Genomic DNA, 21,854 nt, shown 5'->3' on the forward strand with positions numbered 1-21,854 from the left:
AGGAGGAAAAGGCTCTGTGGAGCAGATTCTAAAAGTAACTAAACTAAATTTTAAAAAGCACCACGCACACAAATGCAGCACGGAGACCCCCTCATCTCAGCCATCCCCCACAAACGGGAAAGTGTGGTTCTTGGGGGGGGGTGGAGTGAGCCCCAAAAGTCAGACTCAGTAGGATCTCTGACCAAGTGGGCTACTAAAATGAGAGATAAGGGGAAGACGAAACAAACCTTCAACTTGAACGAAGTGAAGAAAAGGAAGGAAGGAAAGAAGGAAGGAAGAAAAAAGTAAGGAAGGAAGGAAGGAAGGAAGGAAGGAAGGAAGGAAGGAAGGAAGGAAGGAAAAGAAAGAAAAGAAAGAAAGAAAGAAAGAAAGAAAGAAAGAAAGAAAGAAAGAAAGAAAGAAAGAAAGGAAGGAAGGAAGGAAGGAAGGAAGGAAGGAAGAAGAAAGAAGAAAAAAAGAAGGAAGGAAGGAAGGAAAGAAAGAAAGAAGGAAGGAAGGAAGGAAAGAAAGAAGGAAGGAAGAAAAAGAAGGAAGGAAAGAAAGAAAGAAAGAAAGAAAGAAAGAAAGAAAGAAAGAAAGAAAGAAAGAAAGAAAGAAAGAAAGAAAGAAAGAAAAGGAAAATCCTGGACTGAGTTTCGTTTCCTCCGGATTATAAAAGTACTGCTTTTCTGAATAAGAAAAGGAGGGGAAAGGGGAGAAGAAGAAAAATCCTCTCCTGAGTAGGAAGCCTTGCGGGAAGCTGGAAACTAGGGGCTGGGAAAAGGGAGGTCAGAGGGTAGGGGCACCCCCCCCCCGCTTTTTTTTTTTCTATAGCAGCTGCCACCCAAATACGACTCTTCGGGGAACCTCTGAATAGAGCCCCGGGCTCTTCTCTCCTTTCTTGCCCCGCGGCCCTTTCCATTTACATGATATCGGGTGGGTGGGTGGGTGGGTGGTGGGGTCGGGAGGGAGGGGGTCTGCCTTCTCCCCACGCCCAGCCCAAGGCCAAAGATAAACCTCCGTGGATTATCCAGTACCGGCGCAACCTCTTCGGCCCCGGCCACATCTCGTAATCTCAAAGCCGGGCGGGCGGAGCAGAGGAAGACGGACGCGAGTCTTCCTCATCCACTCGCTCAGCCTTTCTGGCTTCAGTTGACCTGCCCCTTATTTGCAAGCGTCGGGAAATCTCTCCTCGGGGAAGGCTTCCGGCGTGGACTCGACGTGGGTGACTTCCCACGACAGCAAACGCGTCCCGATCCCCGCGGTTTCTCTCTCTGCCCCGGGGGACTCCGAATCTAAGGCGGTCTTTGACTCATCCTAAAACCACCTTGTCCTGCGGTTCGGGTAACTTCTCTTCCTCCTCCCTAAATATTTATGATATTCCCAGATCGCTGGAGAGAAGAGAGAGAGAGAGAAAGAGAAAGAGAGAGAGAGAGAAGGAAGGAAGGAAGGAAGGAAGGAAGGAAGGAAGGAAGGAAGGAAACCTAAAACAGCCGGGCCGCTGTAAAAAGCCCTCGTTGGAAACAAAACCAGCGACACGTTTTGGGGCAGATCAACTTTCTGCCCGAGCGACGCGATTCCGACGGCTTTTGCAGCCCGGCTCTTCAAAGACGATAAGGCGGCAGGGGAAGACTTGCTCTCCCACCGAGCAAAGGAAGGAAAGAGACTTCTTTCCTGGCCAGAGCCAGCAGCTGTTTTGATTTTTCTGGAAGAAAAACTCGCCGAACCGTTTGTTACAGGTTGCCTCTTTTGCACGACAGCTGGGCTCGCTTACAGGCTTAGCCACGGGGATCCGAACCACGGTTCGGGGCAATTAAGCCAATTTTCTGGATCCCCGGATCCGTTGAATCCTTAACGACCGATACGCGACGGTTGTAAGGGGATTGGATAGTTAGGGGTACCGTGCTATACAAAATAAAAAAATAAAAAAGGACCCACTCAGTTGTAACTGGAGCGCGTCACTCCCGGGAATTAATTAATTAAAACCGCAGATGCGCGGTTCCTAACACGGATTAGGGACAAACCTTTATCTCCAAAGCAGGTAAGAGGTCGGCCAAACCTTTTAAAGGACTAACTCAGCCACACTTTCAGACACACTTTCTTCTAGAATTGTCATTCTCCAAGCAAAAATTACCCCCTTTCGTGGTTTTCTTTTCTTTTTTTAAATAAACAAATGTGCAAATGAAATCAGTTTCGGGATCCAGCTTCCGTTTGGAGGCACGGGGAAAAGAAAAGCGAAGTCTCCCATACTACTTGTAGTATGTCTTCTACTGCTCAACATACTGCTTGCCTTGCTACTTAACCCTCACTAGGAAGGTCTCCAACCAAGAGATCAATCTGCATTTTATTTTTAATTCCAGCCATCTGATTTATTTATTTTTTACTCCCTCCACCAGGCACCCTGTTTGGCTTCTTGGGTCTTCTGAATGAAGGACCCGAAAGAAGGTCGGGCGGGTTTCTTCCTCCACCATTCGCGAAGCTCAGAAGTTTGGCACTTGGCTATGTCGCTGACCTCCCTTCCTTCGGCTGAACTCCGGTAGCCTCAGGAAAAGGGGCAGAAAAACCCACCTCGGCCTCAGATAACAGATAATCGGAGTTGGAAGGGACCTTGGAGGTCATCTAGTCCAACACCCACCCACCCACGCCCAAGCAGGAGACCCTACCCCATTTCTGACAAATGGCAGTCCCATCTCTTCTTGAAAGCCTCCAGGGATGAAGCTCCCACAACTTCCGAGGGCAACTTCTGTTCCGCTGTTTGTTTGTTCTCTCTGTCACTGCCTCGCGCTTCCTTTCCGTCTCCCACCTAAACCAGTTCAGCGAGCCAGGGAGCGAGTAGCGCTTCGGCTCATCCAAGGGCCGAAGGGGGTCGTAAAAATGCCCCACGTCCGCGAGGACGTCCGCTGTGGAGCAAATCCCTGTTGAACTCAATGGGATTTATCGCCAGGAGGAATAATCCGGCCAAATCAGCCTCGTTTTAAAGTTCCTTCTAGTTTAGCATTAGGGAAGACTAACAACAATCAAGGATAATTAGACTTCGCCATTAGGGATCTTCCTTTCCACACCCAGGACGTGTTATTTAGAGGTGGACTGCCATTGAATGGGGAGGTTCTGTATCGCTAGGCAGATTATGGAGGTTCCAAATTGGCAGAAACTTGTCTGGGTAGTCGTTTTATTTTATCCCACTAGAGCAAACTTGTTGCTGCTTTTGCTAGGGATGGAAAGTGGAACCTCCTGGAAAGTTGAGGAGATGCTGAGCTGAGAAGGGGAAGGTAGATGTGTGTGTGTGTGTGTGTGTGTGTGTGTGTGTGGTTGCTTGGAGAGAGAGATGAAATTTCACCAGGAAGAATTTTTTGCAGAAAAAATTCCTTTCCTTGACTTGTTGTGGACAGGTCTATTTGACATCAAGCTGAGTTTATTCCTCCTCTTAAGACCTCGTTTATTTTAACCATGAATAAACAATCATTAGGTTTGCATAACATGGTAAGCAGCATGGTTTGTTTACCGATCACCTTGAACTGGTTCCCATGTTGTGCCTAGTTATGGCATAGTTTATTATTTGGCTTGGCTTAATGGTGTTTATTTGATTAACTTATTACATACCTGTGAAGATTCCCAACTTCCACAAAGTAAGAAGCATTCAGTTTGTAAATAACTGTCCATAGTTAGCTCCCACACCTTTATAGCACCTAAGACCTTGGCATATTGGCATAACATCCAGATCTCCTCAGTTCCTAAATGTGTGGAGACTCAAGATTGTGTTGTGTAGCCCCTGCTTACAAGCTGTAATTTAGAACTAGCCACACTGGGCAAATCTATTTAAATAGTACACAGATTGTGTTTCAGCATGTTACAAAAGAGAATCTGAAATCTCTATGTATGTGTGTGTGTGTGTGTGCATCTGTCTAGTTTCTCTTCCGATAATGTACTAAATATTTCCACTTTTTACTAAAATTTTCAATATTTATTCTTCCAAATAAAAATACATTTCTAATCACTTTGACTTGGGGCAAACTAAAAAAAAAAAAAAAAACAGATAATATTTTCAGCCTGATGGTTCACCAGGAAACAAATCCAAAGCACCAGCTCAGGGATCTAATTAATATACGTTACCCTCATTTTTGTTTAATTTACTCAGATGCAATGGACCTAAAAATAACTTTTTTTCTGACTAAAGGATTAAAGTTTTGCTGGCTCTGCAGTGGTTTGCTACCCAATTAAAACCTAGCATCATTTCTAGAGAGGTCCAGTTATTCCTACGCACATAAAAAAAAACGAACATGCTTTATTTTGTGGGATTGAACTTTCAGTGGAGATTCTTGATCTAGATTCTAGAGATCTGTGATTTTCTCTTTCATTCTCAGCAGGAATGGAAAGGTGGATAAAATATGTTTTTTCAGTTTTAAACTACAATGACAAGCCAGCCAAGGTACTTTGGCCTTTTAAAGTAAAATAACACACACAAAGAGCTCTCCAGAATAACACCACGCTAATACATTTAATTTAAAAAAAGAAAATGTTAAAAGCAGCTGCCTAAGATTTTGACCTAGATAGCTTTGTGCCTCAAGAATCAGGATTGGTGCATTCAGCACATTCATCCTGGGAGAAGCTCTTTAACAAAAAGGAATGGAGGCCAAGAGGTGATACTTTTTAGTGGTAGACCTGAAGTAATGGAATCCTCTCCCCTGGGAAGTGAACCCTTACTCCATCTATTACAAAAATCCTGGAGTTTGTTAAAGTGGGGTTGCTCTGGAGAACGTTTGGTGGTTGTTAGGATGCTGTTATTGGCTCTTTATCAATAGCAGTTAATGATCATCAACATCTGGATTATTGCACCATTTTAATTTTTTTAACACTTGATCATTATTTGTTTTATTAAATGTACATATCCCTTCTATACAATAACTATCTTTGACTTGATAACCAGTGTTTTAACTGTTATTTATGGTTGTAATTTCAAGGAGTCCCTTGGAAATTTAATAGCTATCCATCAATCAGTCTGCCTCCTGGTTCTTGACTTTCAACAGCAGGCAATCCTTAACTTACAACAGTTCATTTAGTGATTGTGTGAAGTTACAATGGCACTGAAAAAAGTGACTTATGACCGTTTTTCACACTTACGACCATTGCAGCATCCCCAAGATTTACATGATTGACATTCAAATTTTTGACAGCAGACTCATATTTATGATGATTTCAGTGTCCCGGAGTTGTGATCCCCATGTTATGACCTCCTGACAAGCAAAGACAATGGGGAAGCCAGATTCATTTAACAACCGTGTGAATAACTTCATCACTGCAGTGATTCACTTAACAAACGTGGCAAGAAAAGTCGTAAAACGGGGCAAAACTCACAAACTTTTAACTTAGCAACATAAATTTCGAACTCAATTGTAGTCGTAAATTGAAGATTATCTGTATTTGTTTAGCGACCATTTGAAGTTACCGCAATACTGAAAAAAGTGATTTATGACCGGTTCTTACATTTACTGTCAAGCGCCAGGGAATTCAGGAGATTCACGCGGTTCAAATGAGAATAAAGATTGATGGCAAGTTTAACCTCTCTGCAAGAATCTGACCAACTGGTGGTTAAGAGAAATGAGCGGGAGATAAGAGAGGCATTCAAGATGGGCTAGACTTAGGTTGCTTGAAGGCATGCAGGGACTCATGACTTATGACATGTTTGACGCCTCCCTCGGGCTCAGGCTACACTTATGAGCATTGCAGGATGCAGTCTGAGTTGGTCACTGGGACCATGGGTTTTATCTTGCGAGCTTTCGGACTTGTGCATTTTCCTGGCTGTTTTTGTGCCTGCTTGTCCAACAATCTTGTGTCTAGCCTGAGATAAGTTTTCCTGAAGATGGGGTCTAACATGAGTCCGAAAGCTCAGAAGACACTTCTGGTCCCAGTGACTGACCCAGATTCGATCCTGCAACATTATCCCATGAGATGTATATTCCCTTCGCTAGCTCGATACCCATGCTTCACTATGAAACTATGCAGTCAGGCTTAGTTTGCGGGGAGGAAAATAAGGGGGCAGAATTCTGCCTCTGCCTACCAGCATTCATTGGTATTCATCTGGCTAGCATCCTGTCAGTGTGTGAGAGAGTTGAGGGCTGTTTGGAAACTGAAACATGGAAACTGAAGCAGTATTTGCTGTGTGAGCAAGAAGGAGACAGCAAGGAGCCTGGGTGTAGCTTAGCTCAACTGTTCTGTACTAAAGCTGCTTGGTGCTGTGAAACTGAAACTGAAACTCCTCTGCTTGTGTTTTGCATTTGGAACAGATTTCTTTTCAGGTGTGGAGGGGGAGTAGAACTCCTTAGCATCAGAGCATGTTAATAATAATATAGAAAATACTAATGCTCTGATGGTCATTTTGAAAAATCCTTTCTTAGTGAGCACCTAGAAGCCAAGAGGAACATATGTGCCAAATTTCAAGTTTGTAGGCTTTACGTTCTTGGAGATTTTGTGATGATCCATGAGTGGTATTTCGCTTTTATAAATAGCATTGCAGCATTCTCACAGTCATGTGATCCAAATCTGAATGTTTGGCAACCAGCATATATTTACCGTGGTTGCAGCACTCTGGGGTGATACGATCCCCATAACCTTCCCAGTTCTCTTCCAACAAGCAAAGTCAATGAAGGAAGCCAGGTTCGCAAAGAGAACGCATGATTTCCTTAACAATTGCAGTGGCTCACTGGACCAGGGCAAAAATAGGTAAAATTGGGTACGACTCGATAAACAACCACCTTGCTTAGCAGTGAAAATTCTGGTCTCAAGTTTGGTCATAAGTCGAGGACTTTAGTCTAGCCCTAAACTTATTAAAGGAAACTTTAAAAAAAAAAAAGTGGTTTGCCATTAGCATTTTCAACTAAATGTTTTCCAAGATACTTATGGAGGCAAATTGAAACCATAAAAAGGCAGAAAAACAATTTATACCAGGGGTCTCCAACCTTGGCAACTGTAAGATTTGTGGACTTCAACTCTTAGAATTCCTCAGCCAGTGAAGCTGGGAGTTGAAGTCCACAAGTCTTAAAGTTGCCAAGGTTGGAGACCCCTGATTTATACGCAGATCCTGCCCATCTCATGGAAAAGGAATGATCTGGGGGTGCTATGAAAACAAGTGGAGAGTTCCAGGTTTACTCATGCTTAGAAAAGCCCCCCCCCACTTAAAATCACTGGGGCTTCTGCTAATCTTATTAAAGGAGCACTTGGATTTCAAGGTCTGGAAACAGAGATTGAAAAGAAGAAATGGCCATATACCATGTTTCTCCAAAAATAAGACCCTGTTTTATATTTTTTCCACCAAAAACGTCAGCAGATCTTATTTTGGGGAGATGTCATCCACTGACTAGCCTCACTTGTGCGCATCACCCCTGGCCGCCTTTTTGCTGTTAGAGGCCTTCAGGAACTACCCCTTCTGTGGCTGGCAAGGCTTTTCTGAAGCCCTCTTCAGCCAATAATAGAGCTCCAGATCGATCCTTGCCAGCCTTGCGGGCTGTAGAAGAACTTTCTGGGCTGGTGAGGAGGTTCAGGGTGTGTGAGGCCTGGCTACAACTGTCCAAAGGTGAGTAGTAGGGCAGCCCCACCTCTCCACCTTACCTTACTTTTTGCCCGTGAACTCGAGTGGGTGGGATCATTAGGCTTTATTTTGGGAGTAGGGCTTATATTGGGCGCATGTGTGAAAATCAAGCTAGGACTTACTTTCAGGGTAGGTTGTATTTTTGGGGAAGCAGGGTAATAAGATTGCAAAGATCCTGTTCAATATAACGATTTTACACCTGGACAAGTGGAATGGCTGCTTTTTCAGCTGATGCTAAATGGACTCCATTCCTTTAGCAAGTCTGCGTTCAGCCTGGTAGAACTGGCTGGACTTTAGCGGGCCTCCCCATAAGTCTTCGCAATACAAATGCTCTCTGTAGCCAGTGTGCAGGGGTTTTCTTTGCGGACAAGCCAACATGGATTCCCCCAAGGTGGAAAGTTTGAAAACAACTCATCCAAATATAACATCTCCCTGGATTAGTAAATCTGTGCTCTGAGATACCATTGGGAGCAGGCACACACACATATATATATAAATCTGAACTCATCTGGGGCTGCAGAGAAGAGCCTAATATTTTTTAGTGAAGGAAGATAAATGATTTTAGATTTTTTTTTCTAAACTTCTACAGGAGTTTTCCTCTTTCTCCTAGAAAAGAATTAGGTACAGGTAATCCTTGACTTACAACAGTTCACTTAGTGACCATTCCAAGTTACAACAGCACTGAAAAAAAGTGACTTATGACCATTGTTCACGGTTATGATCTTTGAAGCATCCCCATGGGATCAAAAGTCGGATGCTTGGCGATTGCTTCACACTTATGGCTGTTGCTGTGTCCCGGGGGGGTCACGTGATCCCCTTTTGCAACCTTCCAACAAGCAAAGTGAATCGGGAAGCCAGATTCACTTAACAACTGGGTCACTACCTCATTCCCTGCAGGGATCCCCTGGCAAGAAAAGTTGTAAAATGGGGCAAAAGTCACTTAACAAATGTCATAAAACATCCCTATGCCTGTTTTAGTAGTTGCCATAAAAAAAGGGGGGGGGGGAGGAAATCTGGAAGAGCAGTTGAAATCGAAAGTACATTCCAACTCTTATCTTTAAAAGGTTGTAACTAAAATACCAGAGTTTTTGCCCGCGACTATATTTAGTTGGAGAACGTGAATGATGACACCCAACCCGTGAACATGCTCAACTGGAGAATCTGGTTTATGAGACACCCAGGGAGGAGTGGGGGGAAACAGGGTCACAGGGGACTGCAAACTACGTATGCCAGAGTTGGCTGCATACAGGGCAGTGCCAGTATGTCACCTCTAATTAATCCTTCGTAGTTTTTTGAAGTTTGTCTTGAGAATCATGATTTAATTAGGGTGATTGCTGGAATCCTGACAGTCTCACTTAACAGCAGAAATTTTGGATTCCATTGTGGTTGTAAGTAGAGGACTACCTGCACTCATCAGAAATGAAGGCCCATGGAGTCAAAACCTGGGGGAATCTGATCAGGATCTCTGGTCTGGTACGTTTGGTGCATGTTTACAATATAATACCAGAGCAAATAGGAATGGTGTTTAGTTCTTCACTGCTTTCCCAATTAAAATGCTCTCCACTCCCAGGGCTTTTGCAGATCCTCTGGGGAAATATCACATAAGTCACTGTATCTCCCTCCTGTGCATCTCCCAAAGGAACAGGAACAATAATTATTATGATTCTCTGGAGCCAGGTTCTGGGCACCAATTCAGGAGGCCTGTTCTAGCTGACCTTGGCTGCTGTTGACAACAGCTAAGCAAGGTTGGGACAGGCTAGGATATCCTGTAGATGGAAGCTCACCACTAGTCTAGGAAATTACAACTAAAATGAAAATGAAAAGTCTCAAGAGGTAATGGCAAACACGGCTGGTATTGTTGGGAAAAACAATGCACATGCACACCATTTAGGAACAATAGAATTACAGAGTTGGAAGGGACCTTGGAGGTCTTCTAGTCCAACCCCCTGCTTAGGCAGGAAACCCTATACCATTTCAGACAAAGTGTTGTCCAATCTCTTCTTAAAAACTTCCAGTGTTGGAGCATTCACAGCTCCTGGAGTCAAGTTGTTCCACTAATTAATTGTTCTAACTGTCAGGAAATTCCTCCTTAGTTCTAGGTTGCTTCTCTCCTTGATTAGTTTCCACCCGTTGCTTCTTGTCCTGCCCACAGGGGTTTTGGAGAGTAGCTTGACTCCCTCTTCTTTGTGGCAGCCCCTGAGATATTGGAACCCTGCTATCATGTTTCCCCTGGTCCTTCTTTTCATTAGGCTAGACATACCCAGTTCCTGCAACCATTCTTCATATGTTTTCCCCTCCAGTCCCCTAATCATCTTGGTTGCTCTTCTCTGCACATCTTTGTCAACATCTTTTTTATATTGTGGTGACCAAAACTGGATGCAGGATTCCAAGAGTGGCCTTACTAAGGCCTTATCAAGTGATATTAACACTTCGCATGATCTTAATTCTATCCCTCTGTTTTATGCAGCCTAGAACTGTGTTGGCTTTTTTGGCAGCACAAGGCTGGCTCATATTTAAGTGACTGTCCACCAGGGCTCCAAGATTGCTCTCTTCTTCATTTAAAAAGAAAAACAAAATCTAAGCATCTGTATTTAATCATTTGAAGGAAGATGTACATTATACATTAGAAGGAAGGCTAAATTTATGATGGATAGTTGAGGGATCTAGCTACAGGTAGTCCTTGACTTATGACCACAATTGAGCCCAAAATTTCTGTTGCTAAGTTTAAAATGAATTTTAAAGCGAATTTTGCCCCATTTTATGGCCTTTCTGGCCATAGTTGTTAAGTGAATCATTGTAGTTGTTAAGTCATTAACACGGTTGTTAAGTGAATCTGGCTTCCCCATTAACTTTGCTTATCAGAAGGCCAAAAAACGGGAACATGTGAACCTGGAACATTGCAACCGTCATAAATATGAGTCAGTTGCCAAGCGCCTGAATTTTGATCTCTTGACCATGGGGATGCTGCAATCGTCATTAGTGTGAAAAATGGTCTTAGGTCACTTTTTCAGTGCCGTTGTAACTTTCAATGAAATGTCACAAAATGAACTGTTGTAAGTCAAGGAGTATGTATGTCTGTATGTCTAGCCTATTAAAGAGATCAGGAGGGACATCATAGTTGTACTTGGGCTGTCACAGAGAAGAGGGGATTGACTTATTCTCTAGGGAGGGGTCACCAACCTTTTGGACCTCAGGGGACACTAAATTCATAATTTTAAATCCCGTAGACCACTTAATGTAATCTGCCTAATGACCAGCTGGGTGGATGTGGCTAGGTGGCCATGTGACTGGGTGGGCGTGGCCAACTTGGTGTCACTCATGTCGAGGGGCGCCTCGCCAGCCTCTACTCGCCCCTCCCCTCCCAGCCACTCCTCCCTTGCCCGCCCAGGCTCCTTATGGCCCCAACAGGAAGCAGTTGTTGGAGCTAAGCAGCGCCCACCAGAAAGAGTTGGCAAAAGAACTGGCTCAGTTCAAATTGGATCTGCCCAAGAAGGAGCCTCAGCAGAAGCACCTCACTGAGGACTAGGAGCATAGGCTTTCCAAACAGAGGGAAGACCTGCAGGAGCGCAAGGCCAGATCTTGGCACCTGGAGGCTCAGCAGGCTGAGGTGGTCAGGCAGTTCCAGGCCATGATGCAGTCACACTGGAACAAGGCTCTCCGGCTCTTCGCCACCAGCAGCCCTTCGCTCCAGCCTTTGCCAAAAGGTCTCCCCAGGGGGCTGAAGCAGACCCCAAGTTGGAAGTTCTGCCCCCCTTCAACCCACACAAAAAGGCTCTCTGCATCACCACAAACATTCATCGCTCATATCCAGCCCAGGGGCTGTAGTTTGAGGGCAATATGCAATATGAAAAATGCAAATAATTTTTCTGTGGACCACCAAAATTTTCTCGTGGAGCACCAGTGGTCCACGGACCACCACTTTAGGGCTCCAGAGGGCAGAACAAGAAGCAATGGATGGAAGCTTGTTAAAGAGAGATCCAACCTAGAAGTAAGGATACCGCACTATAAAAAGTATGTTGAGACGCTAGAAATAGTACAGAGAAGAGCAACCAGGAGGATTAGGGGACTGGAGACTAAAACATAGGATGGACATTGCAGGAACTGGGCATGGCTTGTCTAGTGAAAAGAAGGACCATGGGAGACATGATAGCAATGTTCCAATATTTGAGGGGCTGCCACAGAGAGAAAGGGGTCAAGCTATTTTCCAAAGCACCTGAAGGCCAGACAAGGAATAATGGGTGGAAATAGATCAAGGAGAGATTCAATCTAGAAATGAGAAATTTTCTGACAGAAAAATTAACCAATGGAACATCTTGCCTTTGGAAGTTGTGGGAGCTTCATCACTGGAGGCATTCAAAGGGAGATTGGACTGCCATTTGTTGGGGATGGTATAGGGTCTCCTGCTTGAGCAGGGGGTTGGACTAGATGACCTACAAGGTCCCTTCCAACGCTGTTAATCTATCTATCTATCTAGTTTCACATCAGCATTCCTTTGCAAACATAGGCTATTTCTGGGTTTCTTTGCTGGAGAGCTGCTCCTGAAAAAGCCCCACGGAAGATGTTTGTTCCTGAAATTTTCCCTGAAATTAATTGGAAATGAGGGAAGCCAGGGAGGCTGGAAACCCCTGTCAGAAGCAGGATATTTATGTACATCCTGCTTGGTGTTTCTGCACTTTCCAGGCATGAGCGCTCCAATTCTCTTCTCTTAGAAGGAATGTCTAAAATAAACCATCTTTCATCAAATCAAATGAAAACTAAAAAAGGAAAAAAAAGCAGGAAGTGATCTCTCGAAATTAAATGCCGACAGATGCAGCTTAACACTGGGTTTAGCACGGAAGCAAATGAAGGATTCTGCTTCTGTGGGAATCATCTCTTCGGTGACCAGGTAGATAGTGCAAATACGTTCACATGATCATGAAAATATGCTGAAATCCACCAGTTAGTTGCTCGGACAGCCTTCATAAGGGCTACATGTGGCTTTGGGAGTTCGTTCTCACATCATAAAGTGCTCCTTTCCAACAGCATTAATTAAAACCAGCTCTCCCAACTCTGTGTTGGAAGTTGGGTGCTTTGGATTATCATTTCATCATCTGCCACTGGATTTGGTTTCACAGAATGACAGAATTTATTTGCTTAAAGCCGCAGAATGAAAGTCTAGGAGATCCCAACTGTTAGGTTTTGCCAGATGTCAAGATAAGGGTAGCGCAAGGATACGATTGCTTCTCTTCACTCCCTCATTTCCCATTTAAAGATGGAAATTGCTTACAGACGCTGCTCCTCACAGCTCTAGAAATCCTGGATGATATTTGCAGGTCCACCCTCTCAGCGTTTGGAGGGGTGAGAATATTTGAGAGCAGAAGTCCCTGGAAAAAAAGACAGAATATAAGTACTCTATATTTTTGAAAGTAACTTGAATCATATATTGAGAAAAAGGAAAGGGAATAGACTATTGTTTGTCAAGGACCAGGGAAATCAGAAAATCCTAGCAGTTCAAACGGTTACACAAGCGATCCTCCACTTACAACCATTTCATTGAGTGACTGTTCAGCTACAATGGCACTTTAAAAAGTAACTTATGACCATTTTTCATACTTACGACCGTCGCAGCATCCCCATGGTCCTGTGATCAAAATTCAGGTGCGTATTTATGACGGTTGCAGAGAACAGCTTTTGCCGCCTTCTGACAAGAAAAGTCAATGGGGAAACTAGACACACTGAACAACTGTGTTACTAATTCAACAACTGCAATGATTCATTTAACAATTGAGGCTAGAAATGTTGTAAAGTGGGGCAAAACTCCCTTAACAAATATCTCACTTAATAACAGGAATAGTGGGCTCAATTGTGGTTGTAAGTTGAGGACTACCTATAAAGATTTATTGCAAGCTGAATTGAATTGAATTGAATTGAATTGAACTGAATTTTTTATTGGCCAAGTGTGATTGGACACACAAGGAATTTGTCTTGGTGCAAATGCTCTTAGTGTACATAAAAGAAAAGATACATTCGTCAAGAGTCAAGAATCATAAGATGCAATACTTAATGACAGTCATAAGGTACAATAAGCAATCAAATCATATTAGGAAACAGTCAATATAGATCATAAGGATACAAGCAACAAAGTTATATTCATACAGTCACAAGTTGGAGGGGAAGGGTGATAAGGAGTGATGACAAGATTAATAGTAATAGTAGTGCAGACTTTGTAAATAGTTGGACAGTGTTGAGGGAATTATTTGTTTAGCAGAGTGATGGCATTCGGGGAAAAACTGTCCTTGTGTCTAGTTGTTCTGGTGTGCAGTGCTCTATAGCATCGTTTTGAGGGTAGGAGATGAAACAATTTATGTCCGGGATGTGAGGGGTCTGTAAATATTTTCACAGCCCTCTTTTTGACTGGTACAGTATATAGGTCCTCGATTGAAGGCAGGTGGGTAGTAATTGTTTTTTCTGCAGTCCTAATTACTCTCTGAAGTCTGTGTCTGTCCTGTTGGGTTGCAGAACCAAACCAGACAGTGATAGAGGTGCAGATGATAGACTCAATAATTCCTCTGTAGAATTGGATCAGCAGCTCCTTGGGCACTTTGAGCTTTCTGAGTTGGCGCAGAAAGAACATTCTTTGTTGTGCTTTTTTGATGATGTTTTTGATGTTAGGTGTCCATTTTAGGTCATGTGATATAGTAGAACCTAGAAATTTGAAGGTCTTTACTGTTGATACTGTGTTGTCTAACATTGTAAGAGGTGATAGTATGGGAAGGTTTCTCCTAAAGTCTATGACCAGTTCTATGGTTTTGAGTGTGTTCAGTTCCAGATTGTTCCGGTTACACCACAAAGCAAGTTGTATAACCTCCTGTCTGTATGCGGATTCGTCGTTGTCTTGAATGAGACCAATCACTGTTGTGTTATCAGAAAACTTCAATATTTTAACAGATGGATCGTTTGAGATGCAGTCATTGGTATATAGGGAGAAGAGAAAGCACACAGCCTTGGGGGGTCCCCTGTGCTGATTGTACAGGTATCAGATGTGATTCCGCCTAGCTTCACCTGCTGCTTCCTGTCTGTTAGGAAGCTTATGATCCACTTACAAGTGTGTTCAGGTATCGCTAGTTGGTTTAATTTACTTAGAAGAGTGTCTGGACTGATGGTATTGAATGCTGAACTGTAGTCTACAAAGAGGACCCTAAGCACTCTCTACAAGAATCTGAACAACTGACGGTCCAAGCAAATTGGTGGCAGATAATAGTCAATGCAATTCAAGATGGGCTGGATTTAGATCTCTTGTGGGCACAAGGGGACTCGTGATTAATAACCTGTTTGACCCCATTTCTCGGGCTCAGCCTGTTCATCTCCTACCTTACCTATCAATAATCTTAGTGTCTTCCCTTGTATTCACTGCACACCGTTTTGGAAAGTTGCAGTAGCATATCTCCTCATGAAAGGTCACAGGAAGAATTTTGGATTGTATTTATCCCTTTATTGCCCGAGCCGAGAGAGTTAGAATTCTACATTCTTTAAATAAAAGCTCAACAAAAGCAGGCATCCAAAAAATCCACAGGTTTAAGAGTTTATGTAGTACATTTTTCAACTTCTACAGCTCTTCACACTTTTCAATCACAGCAACTTTTACCAGCAAGAGTGAGCAGGGTTCTCTTCTCATTGAGCTATTTGATTTCACTGACTTTTTTCATTGCTCATTTAAATGGTAAGCCCTTCCACACTTGCATGAAAATCTTATTAAAAGCTCCTTTGTTTTTGATGGATAGATGGAAAAAATGGATAGATGGGTAGATGGAAAGGCAGATAGAGAATAAGTACAATGATTGGGACACTCTGGAAAAATAAAACGTCAGCCAATCGCAAAAGCAAGTGGCGAGACGGAGGTAAAACCAAACACTATAGATGGTCAAATCAACCATATTAAGTTCCATGAGTTACTCTTAGCCACTGACCCTTAAGAAAACTGATTAAAAAACAGCCACAAGAGCTTTAATTTTCTTTTGTAAAAAAGTACATAACAGTCTCTTTGTTGCCAGATGCTGCCATTCCTTAAGCCACTTCCACACCACCTGTTTCTACTCCGCAAACTGTTAGAAATAAGTTAAAGTTCAATCTGTATTTGTCCACATTGAAACCAAGCTAAACAAAAAAAACAGAGGAGTCAATCTAGTTGACAAAATAAACATGCAAAAATAATGGATTTCATCCAGAGCCATCCCCTCCAATTCCCTTTGAGGGGTTAAAAGACCATGGGATATGTAGTTTTCAAAATGGTTGCTTTGAAGGAAAATTGTTCACTTTGCCTGCTGGATGTGATGCCACCTCTGTGGAGTAGCACAGGGAAGAGGGTCCAAGCCCCACACGGTCACCTTCTCTACTCTAGTTCTTGTATCCTGCATCCTTGCTGGTTCCCAAATTTCATTTTACATTATCTTTAAAAAGAAAATGGAGGTCCTGTCTCAATCCGTCATCATATCCTTCCTCGCATGGTGCTCCAAACGAATAAAAATTCTGGATGTGATGACAGTTTTGTTCTGTTGTGCATTTAAATGCTTATTTTTTTAAAAAAAATGAAGGGAGGTAAGATTAGGTTCCTGTGGTTGGAGAGAGTAGGGAAGAGAAGAAAAAAAAAGGGGGGGGGGCTATGGTAAGACAAAATGAGTGGGGAAAAAACCCACCTGGGTGAGATTGGGAAAGAAAGAAATGGCAATCATCAGCACCTATAGTGTATATCAGGTCACACAGAGGGCATCTTCCCAAGGTCTACTCAACTGCAGGAGGAGCATTCCAGAGCAGGGGTGTCAAACTGGTGACGCGCAAGCCAGATAAGTCACGTGTAGGCCATGCCCACCCCAGCTCCACGAAGGAGAAAAGACATTGTGATACCTCACGGGCCGCAATGTGACACCGTGAGTTTGACACCCCTGTCCTAGGCTTTCCCATAATTATTTTTTTCCATCTCCTCTTCCTTTTACAAAGAAATGCTACAGTTGGAATCTCTGCATCAGTAATGGGATTCAAAATTTTTTACTACTGGTTCTGTGGGTGTGGCTTGGTGGGCACATCAGGGGAAGGATACTGCAAAATCCCCATTCCCCACTAACCTGCTTTATAGCTCCGTTCTCCTGCGCAGGGCAACCAAAGAAGACTCAGCCGATCAGCTGCAATAGTTAGGGCCACAGCCTACAAATCATTTTTTCAATATTGTTGTAAGCTCGAATAGTCACTAATGAATTGTCATAAGCCAAAGCCTACCTGTATTTAGGTAAACTGGGACCATGTTTAAAAAATAATTTCTGGAATCAAGGAGAGCAGTCTGGTTTTTTTTTCTATTGTAAGAATTATTTTAGTTTCCTGGAAAAAAAAATTCAGATTGGGATGGGCTAAATTCATGGAGGTTGTCTATCAAGGACTATTAGTCTTGAACAGGGGTCTTCAAACTTGACAGCTTTAAGATTTGTGGACTTCAACTCCCAGAATTCCTCTTCCAGTCATGTTAGCTCAGGAATTCTGGGAGTTGAAGTCCACAAGTCTTAAACTTGCCATGTTTGAAGACCCTTGGTTTTGAAGATTCAATGTTACCCCAAGGTTGGCAATATTATTTCTCCAAAGAGCAATTGGAGTTTGGTGACACAAAGGTATGTCTCCACCATCTGCTTGCAAAAATCCCAACAACATCTGGTGGGCCACTATAAGAAACCCAGTGAAGGTCATTGTCCTACTAGTCCTGTCATCCTTATCATCTAATATCTGAAAAAATATATTCTGACAGTCATAATCATTTTAAGCCATTTAATTCATTTTAAGACTGATTCTGCAAACATAGGCACTCTTTTAAAAAGGGATGCATCAATTTAAAAGGCTAACAAGATTACGTGATTGTTCCACTTTTATGAATGAGCATGCCTTTTTACAGTGAGTGCAAAATTAAAACTACTGACTGATGAAAAGCATACAATTCATTTTATATACCTACTCACTTAATGTTTTCTATTTAATACATACAGCAATTGTGGTTTTGTTTCCCCCACAATATGTCATAAACAAATTTGGTTTAATTTCATATGTTTCTATGAAATGCACCTATTATTAAATGGCCTCTTGTCTGCTTAAGAAAATGTCAAAATGGAAGAAATTTGGATGAAAAAGTTTACTGTTCAGCTTACTTTCTATCTTTTAGCTGAGTGAGAAAGGGTTTCTTATGCAGAAATTAGTGGAATACTCCTTATAGTTTCTAAGATTTTATGACATAATGTTCACAAGTCAGTTATGGATACCAAAGAATTATTCCACAAAGAAAGTTACTGATTTTAAATACTGTATATCATCCTGTGGGGAGGGGAGGAATCCAAGACACACTAAAAGAATAAAACCGAAAATACGTTGACAAAATAAAAACAACTGCAGCAAATAAATCGGACATCAAGAAAAGACATCTCCTTAAGAATTTTCATACAGGTGTACAAATAAGCTTACTTTCATATAAACTTTTTTGAACTATTTTTATTAACGCATTGCAAATACAGTGCATTTATTAATGAATCGGCCTAATGAAAACCCAAGCAACAGCTAATGAAGCATGTAGCATATGGCAGGAGTTCACAACTTCCTTCCAGGGACACAGCAACGTTTTAGGTCTCAAAAACACCATAAAATATGAAAATCCCTCCTTGCTTCAAGAAAAAAAAAAATAGCTAAAATAGTCAAATCAACTCTTTTATTCAAAAAAGAGAATATATTTCATTTTGATTTTATTTGCTTCTGGATTTTGTGCTTGCAATGGAAAAAAAATGAAACTTTGTTTTTGTTGATTAGTGTGTTGGTATATAAATGTCTAGTAAGGTATATACTGCTGGGTAAAAGTAAAAAGTTAAGGTTGTAGTGTTACCTTTTTCTGTGCTAAAGAGAGTTAGAAGTCATTGCCTTTTTCTTTCTTTTTCCCTGTTTACACCATATTTTCTCCCCACCCCCACCCCCAGTTTTTTTTAAATTAATGTTTTAAACTTCTCTTTGCACTGTATATTGTGATAAATTAATAAAAATGTATTGTAAAAAAAGAAAAAATAATTTATGGCCCAAAATTAATTTCTTTTGGAAAATTTGTTTAGAATTTACCTTCTAATCCTTCCTCTCGCTGTATCTTTGTAGTTGGCTATATTGTGCTCTGTGGGTTTTTTTTTTTTAATTCTTCCAAAGACAAAGGGAAAAACTCTATCCTGCTCCTTGGCTTTCTCTGAAGCCAACAAATTACACTTTTGATAACCTCTGTTGTCAAAACTAGCATCTCATCTGACCATGGCTGGCCATGGAAACTTCATATATCTGTGTCATACCACCATCTCCTGGTCGCTCAGCATCGAAGCAATTTAAAATATATTCAACCGCATGGGCAGACTGATTCTCTTCTCTTGCCTCACAATCAGAGGTGGTTTTCAGCAAGTTCTGACCAGTTCTGGAGAACCGGGAGTGGAAAGTAGTTGAGTAGTTGGGAGAACTGGCAAATCCCACCTCTGACTGGCCCCACCCCCATCTATTCTCCGTCTCCCAAGTCCCAGATGATCGGCTGGGTCTTCTTTTGTTGCCCTGCACAGGACAACAGCACTGGAAAGCAGGTTAGTGGGGTGGGGAGGGAATGGGGATTTTGCAGTGTCCTTCCCCTGCCACGCCCACCAAGCCACACCCACAGAACCAGTAGTAAAAACATTTGAATCCCACCACTGCTCTGTACCTGGGCACTCATGCCTTGATCATGACATTAACTGGGGTAACAGTAAAAAAAATGGAGACGGGTCCCACAAAATAGACTTCTGTGTCAATGCAGTCCTAAGAAGGAGCACAATATTGAGGAGAAGAGTCAAACTTTATTGCAAAAAAAAAAGAGGGATCCTGAACTATAGAAAAGCTATAGATGTTAATAATATCTGAGGGGCTGCCACAAAGAAGAGGGGTTTCAACCAGGGCTGGGATTCTACAACTTTGCACCTATTTTCTCCAACCGGTTGTTAACATTCTAAGCAGTTTGGAGAATTGGTTGTTAGAAGAAATTACTGGCCTAATCCTGTAAGGAAGGCAGGAAGGAAACATTCTGGTGTTGCTTACAGAAACTGCCTCTCCATTAACCCTTATTACATTCTTGGTAGGACTAGACTCCCTGTCTCAGGAACTTCTCTGGAGTTTTTTCCCCTCCTTTGCTGGTGCTTTGCTTGTGTGGAGTGACCATTTAAAGTTACAATGGCACTGAAAAAAAGTAACTTATGACCATTTTTCACACTTACGACTGTTGCAGCATCCCCACAGTCATGAGAGGCCAGGCAAGGAGATGCATGCTTCGATGTGAGTGATATTGAGTTGGCCATGCCCAGCCAATAACATGACCACCAAGCCATGCCCACCAACTTAGCCACGCCCACAGAACCAGTTGTTTAAAAATTTGAATCTCACCCCTGGTGGGAAGTGATAGGGATCTGATGGTCTGGCCAGTTTGGAGCAGCTAAGCTGGTCCTGGAGGATTTTAAGAAGAGGCTGGGCAGCCATTTGTCTGGAATGGTGTAGGGCAGCGGTATCAAACTCTATTTCATTGAGGGCTGCATCAGGGTTGTGTTTGACCTTGAGGAGGTGAGATGGGAGTGGCCAGGATTGATGTGGTCAGATTGACATCACTCGTGTCAGGGGGTTCCTGTGGTGGCCCTAATGCTCTGCCAGTGAAAACGCGCTCCCGAGCTCAGTTTTTGGCTGCTACGGTCTCCTGCAACCCTCTACCAGTGAAAACAGAGCTCAGGAAGGCTGCTTGCAGGACAGTCCTTCGCTGTTTCCAGGTCGGCCTCATGTGCTAGATCTAAGTTTGACACTCCTGGTGTAGGCTCTCCTGCTTCAGCAAGGGGTTGGACTAGAAGACCTCCAAGGTCTCTTCCAACCCTGTTATTTGATGTTCCTTGTCAATGTACTTGAGGTTAGCTCTATTGTTAAGAAATAGAGCCTTTCAGAAGGGCAGCCGAGCTGAGGAAGCTCATTGTTATTTTTTTTTAAGATGGAATTTTAATTGGCTTCATGAAGCCAAAGGAAACTACAAGAGTTTTTTTCACCACTTCACCAAAGTTACATCATCAATTGATTCTAAATACTTTTCATTAATGGAGGGAACGATAAGTTTATCAGCTGATTTGAGGATTTGAAAATTGGGGTTTCTCTAGGTTGCCATTTCCTTTTAAGAGCTGGGCTTGGGCTGTACTGAATTTCAGAGAAATATTCATGGTGAGGTAAGGAGGAGAAAAGGTAGGAGGAGCTCTTAACAGGGAAATTGGAGAAGGCAGTACAAATGGTCCTCAGCCATTTGTTTAGTGACCATTCAAAGTTACAACAGCACTGAAAAAAGTGATTTATGACTGTTTTTTCCTCACTCTCATGACCATTGCAGCATCCCCAGGCAGTCACATGATCAAAATTCAGCTCCTTGGCAGCTGACTCATATTTATGACAGTTGCAATGTCCAGGGGGTCTTGTGATTACCTTTTGTGACCTTCTGACGAGCAAAGTCAATGGGGATTCACTTAACAACCGAGTTACTAACCTAACAACTGCAGTAATGGAATTCTAAAATGGAGCAATTAACAATTGTCTTGCTTAGCAACAGAAATTTTAGGCTCAATTGTCATAGGTTGAGGACTACCTGTAATGGGGCTGTGTGCTTGGGCATTCAGACATCATCTTGGAAGAGACCTTGGAGGTCTTTCAGTGCAACCCACTGCTTGAGCAGGAGGTCCTATACCACTGATGGCTAACCTTTTCAGCAACAAGTACCCAAAGTGTGCACACGTGCACCCCCAAAATGCAACACATTAGTGCACCCCACATATGCACCCTTTCCCCTGTGCATGAGTGTGCACCCCCACCCTCTGTGCATGCTGTGTGACCTCTGTGCATGCGTCCCACCTCCTGTGCATGCATGCATGATCCCCGCATGTGTGCACCTGCGCATGGGCAGCAGAGACCTGAAGACCAGCTGGCCGGCGGGATGCAGGTGTGCACATGCATGGCAGAGCTGAGCATGCCCAGAGAGAGGGCTCGGCGTGCCATAGGTTCACTATCATGGGCCTACACCATTTCAGATAAATGGTTTGTCCAGCCTCTTGAAATGTTGAAAGCCTACAGTCATGGAGCTCCCACAACTTCTGAAGGCAAGCGGTTCCATTGGTTCATTGCTCTGTTAGGAAATTCCTCCTTATTTCTAGGTTGCTTCTCTCCTTGGTTAGTTTCCATCCATTGCTTCTTGTCCTGTCTTCAGGTGCTTTGGAAAACAAGT

The sequence above is a fragment of the Pseudonaja textilis genome, chromosome 9 (genome assembly GCF_049901715.1).
Source record: "Pseudonaja textilis isolate UNSWEBS1 chromosome 9, rPseTex1.2, whole genome shotgun sequence".
In the NCBI taxonomy this organism is placed as follows: domain Eukaryota; kingdom Metazoa; phylum Chordata; class Lepidosauria; order Squamata; family Elapidae; genus Pseudonaja; species Pseudonaja textilis.